Source organism: Aquarana catesbeiana, linkage group LG10 (genome assembly GCF_042186555.1).
Source record: "Aquarana catesbeiana isolate 2022-GZ linkage group LG10, ASM4218655v1, whole genome shotgun sequence".
NCBI classification, from domain to species: Eukaryota; Metazoa; Chordata; class Amphibia; order Anura; family Ranidae; genus Aquarana; species Aquarana catesbeiana.
This window is the reverse complement of record NC_133333.1, coordinates 200,465,039-200,473,153: the sequence shown is the minus strand read 5'-3', so window position 1 is coordinate 200,473,153 and position 8,115 is coordinate 200,465,039. Positions and strand designations below refer to the sequence as shown.

At 37.9% G+C, this 8,115-nt stretch overlaps 1 protein-coding gene across 1 annotated transcript in view; it reads left to right on the top strand.

The window, feature by feature from the left end:
• The first annotated feature begins 1,975 nt into the window (after positions 1-1,975).
• LOC141111093 (G protein-activated inward rectifier potassium channel 4-like) overlaps positions 1,976-8,115 on the top strand; it is a 102,833-nt gene continuing 96,693 nt past the window's right edge. Inside the window, exon 1 of the mRNA XM_073603099.1 lies at positions 1,976-2,138. The gene's annotated coding sequence lies outside the window, so the exon portion shown is untranslated. The remainder of the gene's footprint in view (positions 2,139-8,115) is intronic.

The window sequence follows — 8,115 nt, the reverse complement described above, 5'->3', positions numbered from 1 at the left end:
CCATGACCCTAGAGACAAAAGTGGAGCCAAGGCCTATCTGTTGCAAAGAGAGGCGTAAAAAGTCCCAATTGACCCAGTCAAAGGCCTTCTCGGCATCAAACGAGAGCAGGCAAGCTTTTAGATTGTGTTTTCGGATACAGGAAATGAGGTGAATGGTTTTTGTGGTATTGTCCCTAGCTTCTCGGCCAGGGACAAATCCCACCTGGTCTTTATGTATGAGAGAAGGTAGGATAGGAGATAGGCGGTTAGCCAGGACTTTGGCGTAGAGCTTAATATCCAGGTGAAGGAGTGAAATGGGACGATAACTGCTACATTGAGAGGGGTCTTTGCCAGGTTTGGGTATTACTGAAATATTAGCTGCTAGGAGGTCTCTAGAGGCAAGATGGGTATCGTCTATAGAGTTAAATGCGCTAGTTAGTAATGGGGTCAGATGTTGAGCAAAGGATTTATAAAATCTCGGGGAGAACCCATCGGGGCCTGGGCATTTGGGGTGTATTTTTAATCATTTGTTTGTGAAATTCGTCCAATGAAAAAAAAATGGATAAATGAGCCCAACTATGACTTAACAGGATTTTCCAAGAATTTCCTAGCAGAATTTGTCCTTTGTATTATATGACATTTCCTGGGCAAATCTTAGTTCAAATCTCACCAAGATAAATTAATCTTGTTCATCAAGAATTGTTTGGGACCCCCATTTCGATTTTTTTTTTTTTTGGCTGAACCCCCTCAAGGCACCCTCCAATGCTGAAAGGGCATGTGGGTTGGCATGAGAATTACTTAGGCCCCATTCACAGCTGAGCGTAGCGTTTCCAGGCAGAAAGTAGTGCGATTTTACCGCGATTTTGCCACGTTTGTGCCACAATTTTGTACAGGTCACCAAAGTAAAAAGAAGAAAAACACCCAAATCTGCCTAAAAAAAAAAAAGTTCCAGAACTTGTATGAGCTTCAGGCATTTTGGAGCTTCTGGCTTCAGGCATTTTGGAGTGGAGATGTGAACCATCTCTATAGAGAATAATTGATTTTTTCCCCTCCAGCATTTTGTAGCTTCAGGCTTCAAGCTACAAAACACTCAGGTGTGAATGGGGCCTTAAGGTGCAGCATTAAATGCTGTATTGTGTATTTTAAACGTCTTTTTTGCTTTGGGGCTGTGGATTTTTAGTTTATGAATGCTGAGCATTCATAAACTAAAAATCCAAAACCCCCATGCAAAGAAGCCGTTTAAAATACACAATACAGCTCCAAACTAGGGAATATTTTAATATTGTACAAGATGAAAAAGTGAACGTTAGTTGAATTTTTAGAACAGTTAAACAAACCAATACAAAAAACAGATAGTGGACAAGTGTTGATTACTTTCTCACATGAGCGAATTTGGTTTGATGCTTATTTGACTGGTGAATTATATTTGATAATTGTTGAAAACAACTATTACAAATTAAATGCATGTGTAAAATTAAATCTTGGTTGAAAAATTGGAAAAAATTTGGGCTAATGTTAGGTGAATTTTGGGTCAATTCAATAATAACCCCCCTTCCATTTATGATGATGTAATTGACAGCATTTTAAGTATAAGTAATAATTTTTATATTTATTTAAATTAAAAGAGAACTTTCTTTGAAAATCAATACTGTATTTTTTTGTAAAGAATGTCAGTTTTCAAAATTGGTTACAAAACTTCTAATATTGTGTACTGGTGGCTTTAAGATATATATATAGAATCTTCATATGAATGATAGTGGCTATTAGTTCCCAACATGTTTCTGCTGTCATACTATGATATCTGATCATGTTTATATGATAATACTTGCACCTTTCACCTCGACAACACAAAGGGTTGAACACAAAGCCAAAAGTGAGATTAACCCTGCGGTGCCCATGTGCTTCTGGTTGCTGGTCCACTGATTAAATCATCTGGTGGTAATTCTGGTTGACATTGAGACAGATTAGTGAGTGACCTCCTTCCGTAGAGGATTGGAGCCTCAGTGACACTGGTACACATTTACCCTCCGGCACGTCTGTCAACCATGCATGGGGTCTCGGACCCTTGCTGATTCTAAATGATTCTCTCTGCTGCCGCTCCAACAAGAACCCTTTCAGGACTCTCAGTTCGTTAAGATCCTCAGAGACGCCAGGATGAGGTAGGAATTTGATCTTACCCAGCCAGTTTTCTAACTCCCTATGTGCTCTGTTCAAAATATGAATGATGATGTTCACAGCTATAGAATAAAGTGTTCCACCATACAGTTCACAGTGAAGGATTCCTTGTCCTTTACATCATGCAATAAATTACATCTAGAGTCATATATATATATATATATATATATATATATATATATATATAAAGCTATTTGATATAAAAAAAACAGTGAAGCACAATATATCATAAACACATAATACATTTTTTTTAATTGTTTTTATTTTATATATATATATAAAGCTGTTAATATGACATTTACCAAACATTTACTGCAGGTAAATCAACCATTGAAATTTAAAACATATTATCAAAGACTCACCTGGAATGAACGCTAGGTGAATGTCATATTCACTGCTTTAAAAGTAAGTGAAAAACAGCCTTTTCTCTATAAAAAGTATAACCCTTTATTTAATTTCACCTGTTTATATATATATTTATTTATATATGATATATTATATATATAATTTGATATATGTATATATTTCCCTTATATATATTTATATATCTATTAATATATTGACATATATATTTAAACAACAGTAAAGAAAAGTTGACATACAGGAAAATTGAAAAGTTGAAAATATAGGAAAATTGGATATGCAAGGACTTTAGCTTCTGTTAAAAAAAGAGTGCATATATCAAGAGAAGCATTCATTTACATCACAATTAATATTTCTTAAAATTAATACACCACTTGTCGGTTTTATTTATTATTTTGATTGCGAACCGTGCTTGTTTGAGGCTTTGAATTGCCATTTTTTCTCCCCAGTGGCAACCATTATGTACTGTAGTACACAATACAAATACACCCACATGACCACATGTGGACAAAGCAATCTACTGATCCTTCATCCTTTCTGCAAATATACAAAAACTCATTTTAAAGGATTAGTCTTTTCAAAAATCTGCATTAAAGACCTAATTTTCTTTTTTTTTCCCGCACTGTAATATGGATTTCCTGGCAGTTGTGAATGGCAAAAAAAATAATATTGATATGTTTTAGTAAATGCGACCTTGTTTTGAAAATCAGTACAAAAAAAAAAAAAACAATGAGCACAACTATTTCTCACTGAATGCTTTGACGAAATTGGTCTCAAAGGCATTATGTAAGCACAATATATAGAGGAGGTAGGGCACACATGGCCATGGGTTTTCCACATTTTGATTCCAAATGTGAATTGACTTCTATTATGGTGAGCGGGTACATATTATTTCTAATGTTACACCCAATTCAAATATAAGCAGAGGGGTAAAACTTCATAGAAATTCATATTTTTTAACTTTGTAACTATGTTAAGTATATAAATTAAAACATCTTTGAGAAATGTATTCCATCACAAAACAGATAATAGACAGGTGAAAATATATATACAACAAAAAATCTAATATTCAGTATGTAAACAAATACATAAAATATGTAATTAAACCCCTAACCCTAAGGCTAGAAAGGAAACATAATGTAGATTTAAACATCAATCATCATGGTTTATCGTTGTAGGCCTTTTCATCTCTGTTATCATGTATATACAGTAAATGGTTTCATATTTTAAGCTACATTTTGACCTCTGCTCTTGTTTGTCAGATTTGTTGAGCTAGCCATGCACTGTCCAAATTTCAGCCAGTTCCTGATGAACCAGACAAAATTTGCTCCATGGGTGGCCCTGTTTGCACTCTTCTGCCTGACATCCTTGGGCTGAAAACTTGAAGAATCTGGGTAGAAAAACGTCGCTTGAATAGCACCTGCATTCAATCAGATGCAGCCGCTGTTCAGATATTCTGACTGTCAGAATACAACAGCCGGTGCTGCAGATTCGTCCACCTGCACTGGTTAGCATAGATGGAGGGATCTGTTAGATTTTTTTCATTCAGCCTGCAGGCTGAACAAATAATACATATGCCTTTTGGTCAGCCTATAGCCTAGTACACAAGGGCCAAATGTTGGGTGGCATCAGCCGGTTCACTAGAAACTGGCCGACATTCGGCCCTTGTGTAGGGAAGGGGAGATTTCACCACTCCAGGAAGGTCAAACGATAGTAAACCTCTTCACCAGTTTAGAAGCCACAGGTGCTGGCAATGCATATAGCAATAGATAGGAAGTAGTTCTGGACAGCCGCACTCCGAAAAAATTGCCTTTTATTCAAAAAACAAAATCAAAAGTACATGCCACAGCAGAACAGAAGATCTGACGCGTTTCACACTACAAACAGTACTTAATCATAGTCTCAGCTATGATTAAGCACTGTTTGTAGTGTGAAACACGTCAGCTCTTCTGTTCTGCTGTGGCATGTACTTTTGATTTTGTTTTTTGAATAAAGGCAATTTTTTTGGAGTGCGGCTGTCCAGAACTGCTTCTTATCTATTCGGCCCTTGTGTGCTGTAGCCAGGTGGACAGAAACCAGTCGATAGGGCATGACCAAAAAGGGTCTGCTGATTGGCTTCTGATAAGCACTTTCAGCCAATGTCTGAGAGTGCTGATCAGAGTGTTCTGGCGGAGGCCGTCCCCCTGTCAGAACACAATAGCAAAGCAGGGGAGGTCGCTGTACTAACATCGCATTGTTAGTACAGGGGCTCCTCCAGAGCCGTCAGTTATTTAGTTCAACCCTGCTGGTTGAACGAAAAAAAAAAAAAACTACTAGTGTGTACGAGGCTTTACACTTCTGGAGAACAATCATAAAACAATGATTCTGAACACAGAAGATGTCTTATAGTGCATATGTCTTTAGTTACAGTATACTATAACAGCGATTATCATTCAGCTGTACTTTTATACAAGTGCTTCCTTTTAATCAGTCTCAGCATAAAATAAGCAGTATAGTAAAACATATAAACTCATTACACCCAATCTAAGGTGCATTTTGTAAGCACAATGGGTTATGTAATGGAACACTGGCAAGATCGTTTTAATCCTATTCTGAACCAGGACTTGTGAAGCCATAGCTGCTATGCTGACAGCGTGCGCACTGCGTGTTCCCAGAACAGAGACCAATGATTAGAACCGGCTTCCAATCCTGTGACCACTGTGGCAGCCAATGGCAGTGGTCACATCATCCGCCAATCTTTCCCGCTCCCCTGTGTTGAGAACTTTGTAATGGGATGCTGTGATGGGCAGGAAAGGGTTAAACCTGTAATAACAGAAACATGTTAGCTGGCATTCCTATCCCAAAAAACCTCCTGAAAAGCCTGGTTGTACCTGGCTCAGTGCTTTGAGTCACTAGAGAGAAGCATACAGCAAAGTGAGGTCTGAAGACAGACAGATCTATGAGCACCAAATTCAAGCCATCAATGTGACAGCCCAGTAACTAGTGTATTGGCATTCAGCAGCCAAAGGAAAAGTTCTACTTTTTGATGAACATTTGATCTAGTCAATATATTTGCTACACCAATTCATGTTATTAAAATTGACCTCCTCATACTAATCTGCAGACAGAGATGGTTTTATAAAATTGGCAAAAAGTTGGCAACCATGGTATTGGTTTATGTGCAGATGACCCCCCAGAAATCTCACGGTTGTGTGATTGGTTCAGTTTTTTCCTAGAGACCTAAAAAAAAAAAAAAACCTTAAGGTTAAATTTCAGACAACCCCAGCAGGGTTTTCAGGCTTGTGGTATTTCATTATTGATGTGGATGCTTCACATCTGGAAGGATTCCAAGATGTAGATTTTCTTCTACAACACATTGACTGATCAGGAGGGAGACAGTGAAGTGTGCTAAAATCTTTGTAATGTATGTAATTGGCCTAGAGAAAATTGTGGTATTCCATTTTATATTGGTTTAAATTGAAAATCACACGGGGTTGTAGTTAAAAATCAACATTTATCAAAGTATAAACCTGGCTGATGAACAAAACCTTGTAGAAATGGCACGGTACAGCAGTTGTTCTGGGGCAACAAAAATAATACTATGCACTAAATGAAAATTAGAGACTGACATTAATGTAAACTTTGCTGGATAGGAAGCAGCTTTATTTCCTCACCACATTGAAGAACATTTTGACACTCTTATCAAGATGTACATGATGTATAGAAACATTGGTCTAGTTTTATTCATGTGCTGAGGGACCAAGGTAGCTTCACTTGTAGCAAAGCAATTTCTGTTCAACCACAGTGGCCATACATGAATCAAAACTCAGCCGGCCCAATTTCAATCCATGTATGGGAAGGCTAGTCATACCCAAGGCAATCTATTGATTACTTTGTGTACGATCAGTTTGTTGGGTTTTTGCCGAACGATCAGTGCCACCGGCTATAGCTAACAACGCTAATCATTGTGTTCTGATAAATCAGTGGTGCTCCAGATCAGCAGAGACAAGGAGTCAGAGAAAAAAAAAGGCAAGAGAGATCCTTTTAAGGGTAGTATTTAGTTGAATGTATGGGAAAAGTACATCATAAAGTAGTGTAGTAAGCATATACTCACATTCATAAGGTTGCTGGATACCTGTCCTAGGGTCAGGCAACCTATTTTAGCACATGTGGAGAATATGATTGTCTCCATGCAGAGTGTGGGTGGTCGTACTAGATACTCGTCACGGTTCTCTGGAAATTCTTGCATCACACTAGGCTGAGATCAGATCAGTTGAACAATGGCCCCAAAATGGAATCAGTGTGTACCCATTCAATAAAAAGATGCTTCCAAGTGGATTTTTTAGGAAGGTTGGTATTTATTGATCATCAAAACAAGTTAAAACATCATCAACATATTTCGTGGCTCTTTAGTGGCCACTTCATCAGGAAAAGATGTACAGTACACTTTAGTGCGTGGGATCTGTGTGCATTCCTTCAGCCCAGAGCATACTGTTTTATTGCTGGTGTTGAAATGTTGATGGTATTTAACTTTTTTCATGATCAATAAATAACAACCTTTCTAAAGAATCCACTTGGAAGCAGCTTTTTTTTTTGAATGGGAGCGCCTCACACTGGTTCAAGTTTTCTATCTTCGTATTCTATCTACCATTGTATTCTGATGGCCTGGAAGCCTCTCCACTGTCAGAATACAATAGCTCATCAAGAAGGATTCCCCCATCCACAACGAATATGTGGATCAGGGAATCGGCTAATTTTTTTTTTGTAAACTGGTGGTTGAATGAAAAAAAAATGAATCATGTATGGCCGGCTTGAGTGCAGTAGTGTTTTCAGATCTTCATCCATTATCAAAGTGTTGTAACAACTGTCTGTGTTGTCTTTGATAAATCAGGTTCAATGGTATATAGAAATGCTTGTGGCCACATAAAGACAAATGCATTGCTTTATTAAAGCGATATTAATCCTCAAAACAAGAATTTAATATATTGCTGCTTACCAATCTGTAAATGTGGCGACTGCAATCACTTTTTAGGCTTTTATTTATTTATTTGTATCTGTTGATCTGGTCATTATTAAACTCCCTGTCTTAGGGTAACTCCACCCTGAATGGCGGAGTAACAGAGATACCTTTGGACAGCAACATTTTCAGCCCTCGGACAGGGTACTGTTAGATGCACTAGACGATTTAGGGTTGAAAATATTTTTATTGGTAGTATAAACAGTGTAACAATGACATGACTGATATATCAAATAAAGTAGAGTGGCAGCGAGTGGGCCAAGTGGCTATCGCCTGCAGCGGTGCTCGTGCTGTGAAACATCATAAACATAGATAAGTACAAATTATATCAAACAATAAATAATAAGGGAAAAAAGAAAAAGAAGGATAGGGAAAGAAAGGAATGGGGAAGAAGGAAGAAAGGAGGGGGGAGAACAGAAGGAATCTGCTGGGAGAGCATGGAGTAGAAAAGACAGTACCTTGGCTAGTGAGGGCCATCATCACATATTAAAAATTCATGGCAAAGGTTGGACTGACCTCGGAGGGGTGGGGAGAATGTCAGCCAGAGTATCGGATGAGGCACTAGACGATTTAAATGGACCTGGCAGGTTTTTTTCCCCATC